The following is a 20,693-nucleotide window of genomic DNA, read 5'->3' as shown; positions in this document are numbered from 1 at the left end:
GTCTGCATGTACAAGCGTTCACATAACTGAGAAACAAACCACTGACTTTTGACAAGAGTGTGCGATGGTCCCTATCCCTCGTGTCCTTAGGGGGTAGTTGAGTATTTCTAAGGGTGTGAGTCATCACCCGGTCATGTCACGTCTGTACCGTCTTTGCTTACTGATTTACAAACCTCTACTTTGCGTAAATGGAATATTGCATCAAATTTTGAACCTTCACCGACATTCAGGCATTGGAATCTGTGAAATTATATCTTGATACATTTACTTTATTCACATGTAATACTAATTAAAAAAAAAAAAAATACATTTTAGTCATAAATGATCATTTCCTGATTAAAGTACTGTACTATACATTTTTTCTCTCTCAAGCATCCTGTTTCTGTAGTGGAAAAACAACTACCTTCGTCTGAGAGAACTGGACCAGGTGAGAAATGCGCGCGCAGACACGCACACACTGTGTACCTCTTAAATATGACAACACATGCACCTGAAATACAACTTGTTGACATGTCTACATGTGACGGTTTCTTCACATGTAGATATGGTATGAACTCTGATGAGTTAATGGAAATAACGCTTTAAAAGACAAACTGAATGGATTGTCTTGCAGATGTCTTGTTCCAGAATTAACTATATGAAAAGACTAAGAATTAAGTCCTGTAGGAAGTCATCCGCTTGAGTCCGGTGACCCCCACAGCACTGGTGTGATAATTTAATATCAGAAAAAAATAAGGGAAAACTGTATCTGCAGATGCACACACAGCTTTTATTTGACAAATTAGCATTTTTGAAACCTTTTAACTTCATATTGATGGTCTTCCAACCATGGACATTGGCAATGGCAGCGCTCTAAACAAGGTCGGTCCCAGCCCTAATTCATGTATGTGTATGCATTATATTTGTAGCAAAGATGTGAGTAGAAGAAAGGCAATGCTGGACAAAATTTGCATATGTGTAACAATCATAGTTTGGGGTCACTGGGAGTAATAACTGGCTGGACAAAGTGCTCTATTTATGATTTAAGGTAAAGATTGAAGTATAGCGGCACGGTGGCCGACTGGTTAGAGCGTCAGCCTCACAGTTCTGAGGTGCGGGGTTCAATCCCCGTCCCCGCCTGTGTGGAGTTTGCATGTTCTCCCCGTGCCTGCGTGGGTTTTCTCCGGGCACTCCGGTTTCCTCCCACATCCCAAAAACATGCATTAATTGGAGACTCTAAATTGCCCGTAGGCATGACTGTGAGTGCGAATGGTTGTTAGTTTCTATGTGCCCCGCGATTGGCTGGCAACCAGTTCAGGGTGTACCCCGCCTCCTGCCCGATGACAGCTGGGATAGGCTCCAGCACGCCCGCGACCCGAGTGAGGAGAAGCGGCTCAGAAAATGGATGGATGGATGGATTGAAGTATAGCACCAACTCCTACTGGCCTTGTTGTTAAACTGCAATTGATAAACATTGCGTTTTTTGCAAGGCTCTGTTATGAACATGGGTCTGAAATGTCTTATTGACGGGGGAGATCGATGGAGACCGTAATAAAGTAGTTCACATCGTTGATCAGTTTCGGCACGGACCCTGAGGATAAGCAGTCAAGAAAATGTGACTGGATAGTGACCGATGGGCTGAGCGAGGGCTCGTCTTTCAAGGCAATGTGAACGCAAAGATAAAAGAAAAATGCAGCTTGGAATTATTATAAATGGTGCCTCTGCTAAATAAGAAGGAAGCTCTGTCTAGTAAGGGATACATGTACTGTATGAATACTGGGTGGGTTTGTTGTCCACACTCTGCTTGCCGTCATTTCTTTGCAATCAATATTCTTGATAAATGGTCCACGGACATGAATAGGGGTGGCCTTGTTATCCAACCTGCGCTATTGGAGATCATGCTTATTGACACTGAAGATGGCTGTCCAGAACAAAAAGGGGGACCATGTTGAAATATGAGCATCTGTTTGTGATAAATGAGTCACAGCTCTGGTTTGGTCTCAGGGGGACATAGTGTGGCATTGGTCCATTGTCAGAATGCCATTAGGGCATACAGTGGGGAGACTTCAGTGCTAACAGGGTCGCAGTGAAACTGTATTGGAATCTACAGTCAAGTGCAATCGTAGCTGTGGTGATACACTTGGAAATGAGTCGGGCTGAAAAGAGTTCATTCTTTTCTGTCACCTCATTGATAGAGACCATTTGGTTACAATCAGCCTTGGTTTAGCATCAAGCATGTTAGGACTGCCTTAATCGCAATCAAATACAACAACCGAATGCTGTCACCTTTTTATGTTGAGTCCTTGGAAGTTGTCACATTTCATTTTGTACCGTCACAGGGAAGCCATCCTGCAGAAGAAGCTGTGGGAACGTGTTTCCACACACGTTATAGAGAACATCTACCTACCAGCTGCACAAACAATGGACTCGGGAGGTCCTTTAACACCACCGTAGACATTAAACACACTACAGGTCCTACAGCCCAGCCATTTAGCTTTATTTTTTATTTTTTATTTTTTATTTTTAAAACCTTCCATGCAAGTGGCTGGATTAGTTTTGAACTAATAACCTAACTCAGGTGTGAACAGCCCCATCTTGTCACCATTGTTCTGTAAATGAGGCAATTATTCTCTACTTCCTACTCAATTACTGAAAGGGAACTGATGTTGCTTTGCCTCTACCTGAATAAATCTGTCTGTTGTCATCAGAGTTGAGTAGTAATGCACTGCATTTACTCTGTTACATTTACCCGGGTACCATTTTGGATAAATTGTATTTGTCAAAGTAGTTTTAATACTGCATACTTTTTATGTTACGCAGAAACGGTACTTTTACTCCATTATAATGATCTAAATGCCCCTCGCTACTTTTATTGATCAATTCTTGCTTAAGACTTCGACTTCCACATTGGGCCCTTGTTTGCGCCAATCCAATTTAAGCGCGAGTGACATTCAAGTCTAGCTCACTACTCAAACATAAATTTATACCTCTCTGAGAGTCAATCGAAACTGAACATACTGAACAACATCAACTGAAACTTTGGAAACATTTTGATCTATCTCTTTTGGATTTGATTCCTCCAACATTCTTAATTCACGAGTTTAATGCACTGTTATAGTGTCGTAAAGGCTCATGACTAATGCAAATAAACGAATAGCTTTTCTTTAATTCCTCTCATGGGACTCATAAATATACTCATCTGTCTAATAAAGCAATTTATCTAATCACAAATAACTTCCTTTATGTTGACCTCAGTTTTGATTGAAGAAGCTGGTCTTTTTTTTTTTTTTTTTTAGGTTGCTTGGGAGACGCTGCAGGAGGAATTTGCTCGCTTCATGGCCGAGTACAAAGGCAAAGACCAGGATGACATTTTTGACAAGCTGAAGGAGGCCGTGAAAGACGAGAGCATCAAAAGGCACAAGTGGAACGAGAGGGCCATGGACAGCCTGGTAAACACATTGTCAACATATTCTGGCTAACTGAATATAAGGCTATATATGTCAGCTGGCCTTTTGTAATGTTCTTGTTGTGGTGTGTGCCATCAGAGAGTAATCCAACACAATGCCTTAGAAGACCGTTCCATCACAGACAAGCCTCAGTGGGATGCAGCAATTCAGTGGAAATTCATGGAACAAACCTTGCAGTGACGACTCAACGACGATATGTGCTGTGCTTTGTGTTGGAAGCTTTTTTTTTTTTTTTTTCATTGGAACTCTTAACTACGAGGTATACACCAAAACCAAAATTCTTGTCCGAAACCGAAAACTGAAAATAAGGAAACCAAGGACAAAAACCGAAACACTGAAATAAATTAGGCCAATTATTAGTAAATTATATTTATGTGTACGACTGTGAACTAACCTCACTAAAAGCAAGGCATTGTGATTGCATGAATAAATATTAGTGCTTCAAATGCCATGTTTGAACCATTTTCGGCTGAATATTTTGACATAATTTTCAGTGCATCTCTACATATGATTTATTGCGTAATGATGAATACTTTACTAACACTGGATCAAATGGACTACTTTGTGCCAAAAAAATACTTATGTACCTGTATATGATGTACTTTAATAATTGATTTAATAATGCAGTCCACCAAGTAACTCCTTGATTTTCTCTCCAGATCAAAGACACGTGGCACCAGCTAAAGTGCATCGACGGCACTTTTTTTTTTTTTTTTTTTTGCAAAAAAGCACTGTCCCAATGTAACTTCTGCAAAGGGGTTTTTACTACTACCAGAGGCACTTTGTTGACTCTGAGGTAAAAAGAAAGGAAACATTTGCCATCGTCACCTTCAGTTTACCTGTATTGAAAGTACCTGTTGCACATCTCCCCAGTTGAAGTGCAATGATGAGGTTCTGCAGAATCCAGAAGACGCTGGTCATCACAAGCAACGCAGCTCACCAACACTGAAGGTAAAGACCAGTCCACAGTGGTACTCCATTCCCCAATTTACAAATCTTTTACTTGTCAATTTTTCTGTGATTTGAACAGATTATTGCATTACATTGCTTTTAAATTCATCTTAGTTTCTGTTTATTTCAATGCGCAGTTAAAAATTTAAAAAACACCTTCATAAATTGGATAATACGTATACTGTATGTGTACAAAACCCCAATTCCAATTGGATAAGATATGGAGACGAAATCTCAGCTCATCACTGGCCACCAGCTCATAAGTAAAAAAAAAAAAACAAGAAACCCCAACTTTTTTTTAAGGCAGCACAGAGCGAGTGGTTAGCACGTCAGCCTCACAGTTCTAAGGTCGGGGCTTCGAATCCGGGCTTCATCCTGGTTGTGTAGAGTTTGTATAGTCTCTACTGTGGGTTTTCACCATGGCTTCCTCCCTCATTCCAAAAACATGCTTGTTAGGTTAATTGAAGACTCTAAATTGCCCTTGGGTGTGAATGTGAGTGGTAATGTGTTTATATGGTGACCACATAAGGGAGTACCCCACCTCTCACTTAAAATCCACTGAGATAGGCTCCAGCGCACCTGCGACCCTAGTGAGGATAAGCGGTTGAGAAAACGCATGGACAATTTTACATGGGCGTAAGATTGCAGCACTTATTGGAGCTGTCAAAGTGGCCAGTAGGTGGCACCATTGGCTAAGGAAGCAGCTAATATAAAAATATTCAACTGTTAAAAAAAAAAAAAGAAGTTTGTAAAAAGTGTTATATTTTCACAAAATAATTAGGAGAGTATTTGTCTTCCTACTAATTTACAAATACGTATGCAAAAGCAGTATTGCACAGAGAGGGCTTAATTAAGATCTTTAGATTTTAACTACAAAGGAGTGAACATGCCTTCGTCCTAGTTAATTGTTGTTTTAATTATATATATATATATATATATATATATATATAAAATCTTTTTTTTTTTTTTTTTTTAAAGGAAAGTGGTTTTGAAGTGAATGGAAGAAAACTTGACATATCCTTATTACTACAGAGTTTGTCCACTGGGTCAATGCCTAAAATGATCCTGCTTTGTTGTGCAGACGACTGAGGATAACCATTGTGACTTTAAGTTTGAGATTTCAACACAGTTGAAGTGAGGAGAGTACAGATGGAGGTGTCTTCTGTGCTTTTTCCTGGATTGCGCTAACACTTAGCCATTTACTGACTTTGGTCATGTTTGAATTATGTTGTCACTGAGTGAGTGATAAGACCAAACTTGAGTGTTTTACCTGAGCCATGTCGAGCAGTATGGGATGAACTCAGGCTTGGACCTAGAATTCACACAATTGTTTTTTGTTTGTTTTTAGGACCCTAAAAAGAGCTTTTTTTTATATATATGTCTGTAAAATAAGAATACAACACCCGTTGCTTATGCTCCTCTTAAAATTGGTATCTGGCATCCTGGTCATTGTAAAATGCTACAGTTGAGTCGATCAAGGCAAGGCAGGTTGGCCTATCTGTATGTTCAGTTTGCTAGACCAGGAGAGGTAAGTGTCTTTGGAAAACACACACAGGTCTTTATTAGTTATTTTTGTACCATCAAGCACACATGCCCATATCCTTTCAGAGCAGGGTACAAAGTTTATAGCTCTTCTAAATGCACGCTGATCCAGTGTCATGTTTAGTAACAGCTCTTACAACTGGCCACATACAAGTCATGTTAGCAGAGTGAAGCCTGAGGAAAAAAAGCACACCTGAAACGGACACAATTGCAGGTAGAGCAAGGAACAAACGAGCTTTTCTCGCCCTTAAACTCACACACAATTGAGAATGTCAGGACCTGCCTTGCATTGCAAGTAAATCCCAAACTTTGTCAAACAGACTCGACATTTCCCAATTCCCAACACCAAATCCTACTCAGCAACAGATGTGGGAATGTTGTTGGAATCCCTCATGTGTTGCACAGGTTTGAATCATAGCACAACACACCCATGCACACTTCTTCACGGGCAATAAGAACCAAGGAGAACTTAACAATGGCACATTTTACTGTATGATCTGCCCTTAAAAATGGCTGTTTAGCTACATGCCACCTAAATTTCATCTAACATAATGGCTCTAAATTAGTGACAGAATATTCTTTTTTTTTTTTTTTTCTTACCAAAAACTCTTCATCTTTTTCAGTCTGTCAGGGTAATGGTTGAGTGGCAGTTCTGGGTCATTCGCTGTCTGAGGCTTGTTCTGCTCAGGACTTTGGGTTTGTGTGCTCCGCAGCCTCTGTGCATATGTGAGCTCCATCAGTCCAGTCTCAAATTTGTGTGGCGGACGAGTAGGCTCATCGACACGACCCAAAGCACAATAGGTTCTTGTAGCAAACTGCAAAAGTCTGCAGAAACATTTTACTACTCTTCTTTTAAGTATATTTAAAAGGTTTATAGCCCTGTTTATAATTTGGTATAGTTGCCACATAGCTAGATAATTCCCCCGAACTCAGTGAATTGGTCAGAAAGTAGTAAAGGATGTAAGCCATTTTAGCTGCCCTCATCTTCAAAATTAAACCAGTATTTTTATTTTTGAACTGCTAGTTACGGACAGTACAGTCATGTATTTGTATTGAGAAATGTGGAAACTTGTGGAACCCCTGAATTCATATAGTTTAGAATTTGATCCAGATTTTCGGGCAAAATAAGCATTTGCATAATGTCAGCACGATGAGAATCTATTGAATTAACCCCACAAGTGTGTTTTGCTTTCTCTGTTTCCTGTTTTTGTTTTGTTTTGTTTTATGTCACCACAGAAAGGTTGATGACTGATGGCAAACATGAAAAGTGTAACGATGACCATAGAACCACGAATAGATTTTTTTTTGCGATGTAGTGGTAGTATAGTAACAAACCACATACCACAGCTACATGACCGAGCCATTGTACAGTAAGTACTTCCCCCTAAGTTCTCTGTCGCTTTTTCACTGCTTTTGTCAAAATCTGTCCAGTTGACCCCTGTGTCCGTATTCCTCATGAAAAGCAGACCGCACCTTCAACTGACCACCTCTGGTCTGAGCACAAGATGGGGAATAAAAGAAGAAGAGAAAGGAGGCAGGAAGAATAATAAACACACTTAACAAAGGCAGAAAATTGCCCCTCGGGCAGTCTGCTGTTAAGCTCGAGTTGCCCCTACTTGCAGAAAGGCCCGCTACATCTCAGGTTACAAATAGAGGTCAGGTGTGTGCATTAGTGAGTGAGAGCATGAAAGCAGTGCTAATCAGTAGTTCAAACTACAATCACGAGGTGCGTGTGCATGCGTGGGTGGAAGTGAGAGTGTGCCAGACCAGCTGTATGGCATCTTGCCTCCACTGGAGCAAGGCCCAGACTCTAACGTGCAAGTGCAGGCCTTTTTTGGAGACCCAACGGGATGTCGCTTGGTTCTTTAGCTGCACCTCATCGAAACGATCTTTTATACGTATTGCACTGGAAAAAGTACACACAAAAGTGCACAACGCCAGCGTGTTTGCAGAATGACTACTCTCAAATGAAGTGTGAGCTGTCATGTTCAACATTGTGAGATGCTTCACTAAGTGTATACGTGTGGACATACGGTACATCAGTCTTGAAGGTAGCTAAGATAGCTATTTGGACCAAGTGTGTGTGTGTGTGCGTGCATATATATATATATATATATATATACATATATATATATACAACCCCAATTTCAATCAAGTTGGGACGTTGCGTTAAACATAAATAAAAACAGAAAACAATGATTTGCAAATCATGTTCAACCTATATTTAATTGAATACACTACAAAGACAAGATATTTAATATTCAAACTGATAAACTTGATTGTTTTTAGCAAACAATCATTAACTTAGAATTTTATGGCCACAGCACGTTCCAAAAAAGATGGGACAGGGTCATGTTTACCACTGTGTTACATCACCTTTTCTTTTAACAACATTCAATAAACATTTGGGAACTGAGGACACCAATTGTTGAAGCTTTTGTAGGTGGAATTCTTTCCCATTCTTGCTTGATGTACAGCTTCAGCTGTTCAACAGTCCGGGGTCTCCGTTGTCGTATTTTACGCTACACAATGCGCCACACATTTTCAATGGGAGACAGGTCTGGACTGCAGGCAGGCCAGTCTAGTATCCGCACTCTTTTACTACGAAGCCACGGTGTTGTAACACGTGCAGAATGTGCTTTGGCATTGTCTTGCTGAAATAAGCAGGGGCGTCCATGAAAAAGACGTTGCTTGGATGGCAGCATATGTTTCTCCAAAACCTGTATGTACCTTTCAGCATTAATGGTGCCTTCACAGATGTGTAAGTTACCCATGTCATTGGCACTAACACAGCTCCATACCATCACAGATGCTGGCTTTTGAACTTTTACGTCCGTAACAGTCTGGATGGTTCATTTCCTACACTACGTCCACAATTTCCAAAAACAATTTACATGTGGACTCGTCGGACCACAGAACACTTTTCCACTTTGCATCAGTCCATCTTAGATGAGCTCGGGCCCAGAGAAGCCGGCGGCGTTTCTAGGTGTTGTTGATAAATGGATTTTGCTTTGCAAGGTAGCGTTTCAAGTTGCACTTGCGGATGTGGCGCAGAACTGTATTTACTTACATTGGTTTTCTGAAGTGTTCCTAAGCCCGTGTGGTTATATCCTTGACACATTGATGTCGGTTTTTGATGCAGTGCCGCCTGAGGGATCGAAGGTCACGGGCATTCAATGTTGGTTTTTGGCCTTGCTGCTTACATGCAGTGATTTCTCCAGATTCTCTGAACCCTTTGATGATATTATGGAGCGTAGATGATGACATCCCTAAATTCCTTGCAATTGTGCGTTGAGGAACATTGTCCTTAAACTGTTAGACGATTTTCTCACGCACGTGTTCACAAAGAGGTGAACCTCGCCCCATTTTTGCTTGTGAATGACTGAGCAATTCAGGGAAGCCCCTTTTAATACCCAATCATGGCACCCACCTGTTCCCAATTAGCCTGTTCACCTGTGGGATGTTCCAAACAGGTGTTTGATGAGCATTCCTCAACTTTCTCAGTCTTTTTTGCCACCAGTCCCAGCTTTTTTGGAACGTGTTGCAGCCATAAAATTCTAAGTTAATGATTATTTGCTAAAAACAATAAGGTTTACCTGTTTGAACATGAAATATCTTGTCTTTGTAGTGTATTCATAAATATAGGTTGAACATGATTTGCAAATCATTGTATTCTGTTTTTATTTGTTTAACACAACGTCCCAACTTCATTGGAATGGACACCCACCTTATTGTAAGCTTGACGGCGTCCAAAAAAAATCACTTATTGCTGACCATGTCTTCTTCAAAAACAAACAAAAAGCACCCATTGTATATCTTGACAGTGAAAACAGACAATTTTGGTGTCAATATTCTCTTTAGAGGTGGGTCGATCATTAATAAGGAAAACAATTGTTGACAGTGGCCAGCAGAGTAAGGTGGAGGTCCTCATTCAAATCAATCGGGCAAAGTAATCCTTGGCCAAATAATGATATGTCACATGTTGTTCACTTGTAATGTAATTGTAATGTAAACACAGCCATATTTGACATGCGTCACTCAATAGATGGTCAAAAAATGTGATGTAGGCATTTAATCAAAACTGGACCCTTGGTCCTGCAGTCTAAATCCTGCCTAAGAGATCATGCTCATGTAAAGTCAACATTGTCAGCTATTGTTAAGGAAGAAAATTGTCTCTTACAATGGGTTGGACCCCCTAATGTTCTAGGAAAAGTCCTTCTAAGTTGAGACTTTGGGGCTTGCTAGTTATACCGAAGTTAAAGAACAGTGATAATGTGTTGAGTGTTTGCACTTTGGTGCCTGCACTCCCTTTCTCTGTGTTCCTGTTTAATGGGGAAGGGATCCAGTCATGGTTGTCTGGGCTTGTACACTGGAATGCCTTCCCTGCCTTTCCTTTCATCTCCTCCTCCTTGGAGCATCTACCTCCAGAATGATTAGCGAGGGCTCAAAGAGAAGTGCTCCTTGGTTCGCCACTACTGTAAAGGATGACTGTGATGTGCACGTCGCTTCTTCTAGGGGACAGGTAGTTGCGATTTCTTCTCTGGCATAAAACTAGACAATTCAGTTTTATGTGGGGCTCGTCAAGACTGCATTTTGGACCCTTGATTCATTAGCACTACTTACTCTGTACTTTATAAATCCTTTTGTGGTCACTGTTAATGTAGTGGTTCACACCGTTGACCTTCACACAGCTAGCCAGTGATTATGGGTGTGAATGTTCATCCGTCTCGCGGTAGTCTGTTTTGCACATGTTCCAAGACACACTTAATTAGATGTATGACGAGGTCAGTGCCAACGCGTGATGTAGAAAAGACATACTGGACAGCGACAAATGCTTCCAACACAAGAGGGCAGGAGAAGTGAGTCTCCACGTTGAAGCGCAGCCCTGGCATTCCACTATTCCCTTTCGTAAAGCTGCCATCCCATCTCAGGTGCCACCTCGCAAGCCAGGAAACCTGCTTGACAGCTTCAATGCATGGATAGATGGGATTGGCAAAATTCAATGACTCATGATAGTTCCAATTACTTTACATATCCAGGCTGAGAGAGTGTAGAATGTGGTAGTTATGCCGACACCGTTTTTGCAGTTTGGGGTGTCTTCATATCATGCAGGGCATGGTGACTGAATCTTAAGCACTGCTGACTTCCAGAAGGAAGGTTCCCTGTTTGATTCCAGTTCGTTTCAGTATAGAGTATTGTGTGTTCTCCCCGTGCCTGTGTGGGCTCCGTCCCCCACAATCAAAGATCAACCGCTTCCCTTGAGCAAGGTCATGGCACAAGATCAGGATCCAGTCCAGATGTGAGTAAATGCATTGTACTATTTTGCGTCACATTGTATTTATTGCATACGTGACAAACACAGTACCATTACCCTCCGTTCCATGAGCTGAGTTTACACAGCAACATCTTAAGGAACTTAACGACTGCCACCCAAATAACAAGAATTCATGATTGACACCTACTTTCTATTTCATGTGTTTTATTAGTTTCTTTTCCCTTCAAATATTTCCCTCCAAGTTAAACCTTTTCCACCATTAACATGACCTGTAACTTGTACATCTCAATAATAGCATACAATAACTTGGTTGCATACAGTATATATGCATACCCTAAAACTAGTACATTCTTGCAGAACCTTTGGCTTATAGTCTTTTGGGGTAGGAGTCTATCAGTGTAGCACATCTCGATGTGGCATTATTTGCCCACTCTTCTTTGGGAGGGCATCCCCTGTATACAGCCTTCGTCAAATCGCCCCACAAATGTTCGATGGAAGTGTTCACGATTCCTTCCAGCTTTACTGAGGCCCCAGTTCCAGCTGACGAAAAACTGAAGAAGATGAGCATCCATCCACCCATGATGCCGCTACCACCATGCATCACCGTAGGTATGGTGTTCTTTTTGGTGATGAGCTGTGTTTTTTGTACCAAACATACCTTTTAGAATTATGGCCCAAAAGTTCAACCTTGTTTTCATCGGACCATCACACGTGTTTTTCTTAGCACCCTACCCCATAGTCCATACATGCTGTATGAGGGAGATGGGCATTTGTTGTCACAATTACTAAACAGCCAGTACTCGCCAGAAACTCCTGCAACGCCTTCAATGTTGTTGTCAGGCTCATGGCAGCCTCTCTGACCACTTTTCTTCTTGTCGTTTCATCAATTTTGCAGGGACGTCCAGTTCTTGGGAATGTCATATTTTCTTCACTTTACACAGACTGTCTTCACTGTGTTCCATGATACATGTAATGTCTTGGAAATTCTTTTGTACCCTTCTCCTGACTGATGCCTTTGAACCATGCAAGCACTCTGATGCTGTGGAAACTCTCCCAAAATGACAGGAAAAGCCTGCCAGAATAGCTGCGCTTTATTTGTGATTTATCAGAGGCCCTTTAAATGCTGGCAAGTGTATGCTGACTCCCATTAAACATGGGTTTGAATTGGATTGGTTAATTCTGAACGCAGCCACATTCCCAGTAATAAGAAAAACACATTATTTTTACTTCCAGTCTCTAAAAGATGTCTTTATTGTCAATTGAATTGTATAGGTTAGAGGTCATATTAATGGTGGAAAGTTTTGAAAGAATTTACCATGGACTAATTTTTTTTATATCACAAAAACCTGGCATTTGAACAGCGGTGTGTAGATTCTTTATATTCAACGTACCTGCTGTTGTGTTATCATTTCAGGACATCGGTTTAATCAATTGCAGACACTAGTTGTTTTCAAAAATGTATTTTAAATAATTGGGTTGTCCTGATCCAATCTTGTGATCGGAAATCAGGGACAATCACGTAATTTTCTGCTGATCGGCATCAAGTCAAAAAGATTGGATTTTTACATGTTCTTCATTTTTAAAGGTAACGAAGTGACAAATTCATCCTGAGGGACTAAGATATTGCCAAATGGAACAGCAAGAGCTTAACTTTACATTACAAAACGTAATATTTCGAATTTGTGTGGTGGAGTGAAAAAGATGAGAGGCAAGAAAAATCCACATCCACAAGAGTGCTGGGATTCCACAAACATTTTCCTTTATTCAAGCTGCAACCTATTAAGCCCGGTTGTACACCACCCATTTGTTCATAATTGAACCCCAAAACGATGACCAAAAGTTTCCTCGCGTTATGGGGTGAGTTCGTTGACAAAAGAAAAGAGGAGCCACTGCATGGCGGCGATTCAGCAACAAGAACAAAGGCGCCGGCTAATGACGTCGCTTCTCGGCGATTCACAGTAAGAGAACTACATTAGAAAAATGGCTGTTAAAACACCCTTGCTGTTTATTGTTACACAGACACGGGAAGTAGCTGAAGTAAACTTAACTCTAATTACAGCAGATGGGTAAATTTGGTTGTAGTGGGCCTGCAGTAACTAGAAGATCTCGAGACAGAGATCATGTCTGTAGTTTTGAAGTATTTTAATTTGGAAAGCAACAAAACTGCAATGGTGACCTGTAATGTTTGTAAATAGAGCAGGAACCTAAATGTTGCTTGTTCATTTCAATACTAGGCTAATTGGTCTATATTCTGCACTACCCTGTAATAAGCTTGTATTTGTTTTTTTAGGGGGGGCTGAATGTGAAGCAGCCTCTTAGAAGTTGAGTTAAGTGCTTTAGTTTTACTACCCCAATGTTGCACTGTGTAGTATTGATTCATTGACCATTTAAGTTCTTTATTACTTTACTGCACTGAGTGAAATTTCTGATATTTTATTTGCTTTAGATTCGAATTTGTTAATTCAAGCCACAACATTTAAATGTAATTTGTTTGCATTGTTATTTTGTGCTGGACCACTTATGTTATTATCCATCCATATTTCTACGTATTATGTGTGATCTTGTTTTGCTAAACTCGGTAGTTGGTATTTTCCTTATGCGTAGGTGGAGGTTTATGACAGGATCTCTGTTTAAGGCAGACTTAAACAGCATCACATCCCCAGGCCTTTGACCGTCTTTTGTCTCAGCATTTTGTAGTTTTAAATCTCTCTGCTCTGTGGCTGACCCCCAGCTTTAACCTGTTCAGACCTATGCATGTCTCGCCTCATCTTTGGCTGCTCTTTTCAAATAATCTGTTTTCTAGATAAGCCATGCAAGTGGTGGGGCTGATTCATTGACATGGTGTTCAGTCTATCATCACTGCTGTCTTTTTGGTCCATCCTTCTTGACCTGCTTTTTCACTGCGACAATCCACATTAAGTAACAAATCAAGCCTCATGTGCAGGGGGAAAAAAGGGAGGTTTCTGTTTGTTACATTAAGAGATTGTCTTTCAAAAGATGGAAAGAACAGAATGTTTCACTGTTCCAGGTCCTCAGCTACACTGTGACCTTGGCACGCATATGATGTAAAGTTTCTGTGTGCATGATGACAAGCTGTGACTTGAAGTTCATACTGCGTCTCTCGTGGCCATACTGTGAGCTGCTGCTGCAGTTGTTGTCAGTGTTTAGGAGGATAAAGAAGCCTCAACCTTGGCACCTGACCTACCATTGAAATCATTGTTCCTTTACCGTTCCCTTAATTTTACCTCCAGTCAGGAAGGGTGGACATTAATCCCAGAAAGAGGATTTTGTTTTCGCTTCTGGGTAAGCTGTGAGCCTCACTGTGCTTCATTCTGCTCGCCCTCTCTTCTATCCACCTAATGCTTGTCGAGCAGGGCCATGTGGTTTGGAAGTATAATAAGAGGGCTCAAAAGAACGGAGACCTCCGCCAAGGCTTTTTGAAATGTTTTAAATGTATTTATTTTTTTAAACTACATGGAAGCTTAATGAGTAAATGGCTTTGATTTTTGTATTGACCTTTTTGACCTACAGCCTCCAGAAGGAATTTTGGATCTAGACGAAACTACTTTCTTTAAACTATTTGAATTGCACTATACTTAAACACAGCAATCAACATCAGATCTGATGAAATTCAAGCACCTAACAAGATTCTTGACAATCAATTTTCTCTCCAAATGAAACCCCGGTCACCAGCTCTTCCATCTCCTTCCCTCAGGTAGGCGCTACCGATCAATGCAAACTAGAACTAGTAGACATTCCAACAGCTTCTTCCCTCTTGCGATCAACTTCTTAAACACCTGACCTACAATTCCATTACAACATGCTGGCAATTTTTTGACTTGAGTTCGTTGTCACATTTCTGTGGGGTCAATTATGTATTACTCGTGCACTCACTGTAGTTGTCTCGCCATGCTGCACTATTTGCATATACTCCATTCGCTCACTGATTGAGGAGTATCTGTAACATTTGCACAACCAACATTGTCCCAGATTATCGCACTACTCGTCACTTTAAACCGCATACACTCCTTGAAGTCTCGGCGCCCTTTGCACAATGGTCATTACACCGGACTATTGCAATACTAGTCATTCGAACTGCTCTAAGTGCGAGAGGACTCTGCATCTTTTTGCACAATTGTCAAAAAAAAAAAAAACAAATGTACCGGCATAACCAGATAACTAGCAACCCTTTACTGCTCAGTGACTGTTTTTTTTTTGTCAATGTCTTTCTGTCTCCAAAGTGTTCTGTCAATTGACTGTCTGTTGTCGTACTAGAGCGGCTCCAACTACCGCAGACAAATTCCTTGTGTGTTTTTTGGACATACTTGGCAAATAAAGCTGATTCTGATTCTTTGAGATGACAGTTTCTGACTCTGAAAGTATGCAGCAAATTTAGTTACAATTGATTACGATTCGAAATCGTGAACATTTTCATGATGTTGTCAGCGTGTTGATTCCTGCAAAAATGTAATGGAAATATTATTGAATGAATGCCTACCCATTATACATAAAAAGTTGTTTACCGGCAATCAAAAACATGATAAACGGACAAACCCAAACAAATGAAAACTTTACCTCCTTGGCTGAGGTAATACTGGTCAATTAACAGCTTTCTGGTGCAGCTCTTCTCCTGCTACGCTCGGGCCACAAGCCTGCTATGGGCTTAGCAGATCCTACAGCGTAAGAGTGAACGGGAAATCGTTTCATGTGGAGATCAAGCGGCAAGAAGTTCTTGAAAGAAGGGATTGGGCTTTCCTCTTTTTGTCAATGGGCGAGGTTCCTCCCGCCCGCCGTAGCCCACACAACTCCCAGCATCTTAAAAGAAGGGGCCTCCGGGATAGAAGCCAGAGGATTATGAGAATATTCATGATGAGATAAAGGGACGAGCAGTTGAATGACTGTGTTTTGGGGCTCATCTCTTAAGTAAACAGGAGTCTAAATGGAGTTTTAGATCGCTACTGCTACTGCTATGGAGGAGCAGCAATGGTGACTCTGTCCGCTGTGTTTTGCTGCCTTACCACTATACAGTGGAAAGAAAGCCTTGTTGTGGCCCTTTTGCGTCCTTGGGGCAATAACAATCTGTTTCTCACAGTTTTTCAATATTGGCTTTTCCCAAAAGACATTCACTCATACTTGTGGACTGCTGCTTGTTTTCATGTCGTGAAGCATCGCAACAAAAGGAAATGATTACTAGATGTATGTTGTTGTTGTCATCAATATCATTTTATTTCAGTAATGGAACTTTAGTTGTCCACATATTTCAGCAAAATGTAGTCAAACCAATGGCTGGACATTTACAGTGCTGTGAAAAAAGTGTTTGGCCCCTTCTCAAATTCTTTTTTTTTTTTTTTTTTAATTGTATTATTTTTTTATTTAATAGTTTCCCCACTTTGTTTAAAATCATCAAACAAATGTAAACATCAGAATAAGATAACCCAAGTAAACATAAAATGATTATTTTATTCATTAATGAAAAAATCTAAAAGCTGCGCAAGCTAAGTAATTGTCCCCTACACATAACTGGTTAATGAGTCCACTCGTCCTGACAGAATTGTTTTAATACTGCAACACTGGAGAGTTTTTGAGCATGAATTGCCTTTATAAGATCATGCCACAGCATTTCAATAGGATTCAAGTCCGGACTTTGACTAGGCCAGTCCAAAACCTATTATTTTGTTTAAAAGCCACTCGGAAATTGACTTGTTGGTGTTTGAATCGTTCTCTTGCTGCAGAACTCAAGTACGCTTCAGTCTGAGGTCACAAACTCATGGCCGAACATTCATGGTTCCATCAATCACAGTCGTCCATATCCTGAAGTATCGAAGCAGCCCCAGACCATCACACTACCAACACGTTTGACTGTATAATTTGGTATGATGTTTTTTTCTGAAACGCTGTGAGGTGTCCAGCATCAGTACTGGATCAGTGTCTGGTTTCAGTTCAGTTACCGACACACGTTAACAAAAGGAACCATTGTCATCCTCCCGTCACCTACCAGTGTGGCAGTTAAAAGTTTTTGTTTTTGCCACCCGCAAGCCCTCCAGTCTAACTTTTCATGCCCCCCAAGTGATTACCTTCTCTGGCCAACTATTAATAGACAAATGTGTTAATTTTCCCCTGCACTAAGCAGCCCACTGAGGCTGTGTAACACCTTTATCGTCAGCCACATCAGAACAAGTTAAGCTTTGAAGCCCGAGCTGGGGGCTTTCCCGTCCGTGTTTTGATGATCCCACATTCAGCGGCCTGTTTTCCTTACATCTCCAAAATCCTTTTCATCCACATGGACAGATGTTGGTAATCCTGCTCTGATTGGCCGGGCTTGAGTTACGTCGTCCTGCGGTCACGCTCGGATACCTTTCAGTCGCACTTGAGCCGAGCCCTGCAGAGGCCCGCGTGCCGTTGTGGCAGAGCTCAGGTCATGTTTCATTCTGGCCCACACCTGCTCCTTTGACTTATCAGCGTGCCCCCAAACAGGGTCCCTTAATGCCTCCGTTAGGTGTCGTAATCCCCCCTCCCCCAATGCCCTGCCACCTTGTCTGAGTGTGTTAACAGAGAATTAAGGTTGGAATTTTTTTGTTTACTCTCACCTGCCTACATTGAGAAGAAGAAGAGGGGGTTCCATCTGAGGGTGACTTTACATGGTGCCGTTTGGCTCAGTGTTGTTTTGGTGCTTGAAAACAGGTCTCGAAGTGAAAGTGTTTGCAAATGACACAGTTATCCTTGCAAATGTTATCGTGTACAACCGTAGTGTATTTAGCATCTGTATTATTTACAATGATTCTCCAGCAAAGTCTACTTTGACCTTTCCTACATGCTGAGGAAAGGGTGTTGAATGATGGTTTTACCTGGGAAGGAAATCAGGTAGTAAGATTGCGCAGTTTTTCAGTACCACCAACTTCTGCTCTGGCATGCAAACTTTCACTATTTCCGGTACGTTTGAATGCAAATCCTTTTGACAATGTTCATTTGTTCCTCTGTAAGTGTAATTACAAAAAAATGGAAAGAAAAGTCTTTAGGTTTTACCACGCAGTTGTAGTTCAAATGTACCCTACTCACATTGGGGTCTTTCTCCAGTAAAAAAAAAAAAGAAAAAAGGTGCATGCGATTGCGTTTTCAGCTCTTATTTAGCACACGTCTGTCCACATCTTTGCTACCGTTTCAGGATGGGTGGAGGGTGCTCACATCTCTCCTAACAAACGTGTGCTTTTCATCTGTTAGGAAAGACATACTTTAGCAGCCGCGCTCCATCAAAGGTGCCGCACACAAGCCATGGTGAGATTTGGTTTCACTGCAAAGCACGTGCATACTTGTCACCTTTGTCTTGACCTGAAATGGACACTTAGGACAGTGTCTCTCTGAGGTCCAAACCACAATGATTAATCTTCCCGCAATGGACAATTCAAGCCTTTGTTGTTATGGGGCCTCCTCGTAGGAAAACAATCCACTAAAGCTTCCCTATAGATTGCGTGCATCCAAATGACCAGGACGGAGCAGCCAGCGTCGGTTTGCTCATCAGAGCTGCTTGTTTGAGTTTGTACTCGAGGCAGATCAAGGCAGATTAGCAAAGGGTGACATGGAAGGAGAGAGCCAGCCAGGCCCGAGACTGCAGGCTACTTTGCCAGCTTGAGTTAGACTTTCTTCACCCGCTATTTAATCAGCGATTAAGAGCGCTTAACACTGCTCGCTCATCTCGTGTGACAGTACAAGATGGTGGAGGGCTCGCTTGTCCAGTGCATTGTCAAAATAAAAAATGCATTCATCAAAATTGCAAGACATTATTATCAAGTATCTGTTCTTGGTATTGGCAAGAGCTCTAAATTGCCCATAGGTGTGAATGTGAGTGTGAATGGTTGTTTGTTGCCCTGCGATTGGCTGGCGACCAGTTCAGGGTGTACCCCGAAGATAGCTGGGATAGGCTCAAGCACGCCCGCGACCCTAGTGAGGAGGAGTGGTATGGAATATGGATGGATGGATGGATGGATATTTTAATGGTATGGTACGGCAATGACGGAGGCCGGCTGAATCTTGCTCATACTCGAAACGTGTATTTTAATTGTGAAAGCTCATTTGGTACGACACGGCATTTCTGATTGCCCGTTACATCTGCAATGTTGCAACATCACTTGCCGGCGATTTGAATTTTGAAACGAAGCAAAACCACTCATGACGTTGTGCAACAGTTCAAATACACGGCCCGCCACTGCTTACTTGTCTTGTAGACCCGAATGAAGGCTTCAATGATGAGCAAGTGAGGCGCCAGAGGTCTTTCATGCGAGAGGGTGGGGCTACACCATCACCTGAGCCTTTAGACAGTGCTCGTCAACATGCTTCTTCTCTCTGTGCGGCAATTTAGCCGCTTTGTGTTGTTGTTCAGAAGGAAAAGTGCCTAATGACTATGTAGCAGCTGTGAAAAGAAAGCCGGGGTGGAAAGTCAACCTCAACCAATATGGCTTTGTGCTATCACATCGCCACGTTCTGGAGGCGGGGAGGCCGGCCAGGACACACTAGACGCCATTAGCATCTGCAAAGGCCGTCACGTTGACTAATAGCCAGCGCCACAACGGCATAGTGGTTGAGTTTGTGTTTCCCCCCTCAATCCCCTTTATGCTGGACACACAAAAGCAGCCGGACTAGACCTGTCAAATGTGCCACAGCGACGGACGCGCACAAAGCATCATTTCTAGTCTTTCTTCCCAATAAAAAGAGCCGGTCTTGTTCATTTTTTTTTTCAAAATCCCCCACATTACCACACAGACTCATTTTGTCTTGTAGGAGAAGGCGTGGCGCTGCTCAATGTATGATGAAAAGTGTGAATGCGTCTTGGGAAAGAAGGCAATAAATAGTGAGGACGGCTGATTTGGGACATTAGCAGCAATGTGTGCATTTGTTTGCCTTCTTGTTGGCCACACTGGCTTTGTTCACCTCCTCTCTTATGGAAATCTTAATTGAGCGCGTGGGAGAAGAAGACGTTTTGGCAAGAAATCAACACTCGCCACTGCGGTTAACCCAGGATGACTACCATGGCATCCTCTGATTAGGTCCACTTGTATTATTACCTCTACCAAACATAAAGACAAAATGTATTAAAATCACCGATTGCTTCTTGGTTAAGAGGTGTACACACATACCGATAATTAGACCAAATAGGAGCATCCCCCCCCCCCACTTTCCCGATGTTGTCAGAAAGATTGTCCTGAGCGAGCATCCTGTGGTGTGGGGTGTGTTAAGATGGATTTTTCTGCCACGATCTGAGAATGATTAGGCCGACAATCTGTTCAATATTTACGATGGCAAATCCTTGTCTGTGGTCAACAGAGGAAGGCCAACTGTGATTGTTACACGGAACGGAATGATAGGAAATGAAGCTTGTTTGAGGGGTTAAAAATCGGTATTGTGTACCCCTGTTTGTCACAAGTTTGAAAAACTACTCATGCAATTTTAAAGAAACTTCATTGAGGGGTGGTTGTGGAAATTGGTCA

General features: G+C 41.6%; 1 long non-coding RNA gene across 1 annotated transcript; it reads left to right on the top strand.

Annotated features, from left to right (window-relative positions):
- The first annotated feature begins 355 nt into the window (after positions 1–355).
- On the top strand, positions 356–3,731 carry LOC133480503 (uncharacterized). The gene is made up of 3 exons (XR_009789288.1): positions 356–427; positions 3,276–3,428; positions 3,525–3,731. It is a non-coding gene; the product is annotated as an uncharacterized LOC133480503 (long non-coding RNA).
- The last annotated feature ends 16,962 nt before the right edge of the window (positions 3,732–20,693 follow it).

Source organism: Phyllopteryx taeniolatus, chromosome 7, assembly GCF_024500385.1.
Source record: "Phyllopteryx taeniolatus isolate TA_2022b chromosome 7, UOR_Ptae_1.2, whole genome shotgun sequence".
In the NCBI taxonomy this organism is placed as follows: domain Eukaryota; kingdom Metazoa; phylum Chordata; class Actinopteri; order Syngnathiformes; family Syngnathidae; genus Phyllopteryx; species Phyllopteryx taeniolatus.
Note: the sequence above shows the minus strand (reverse complement) of the source record. Positions and strands in the feature narration are given on the sequence as shown.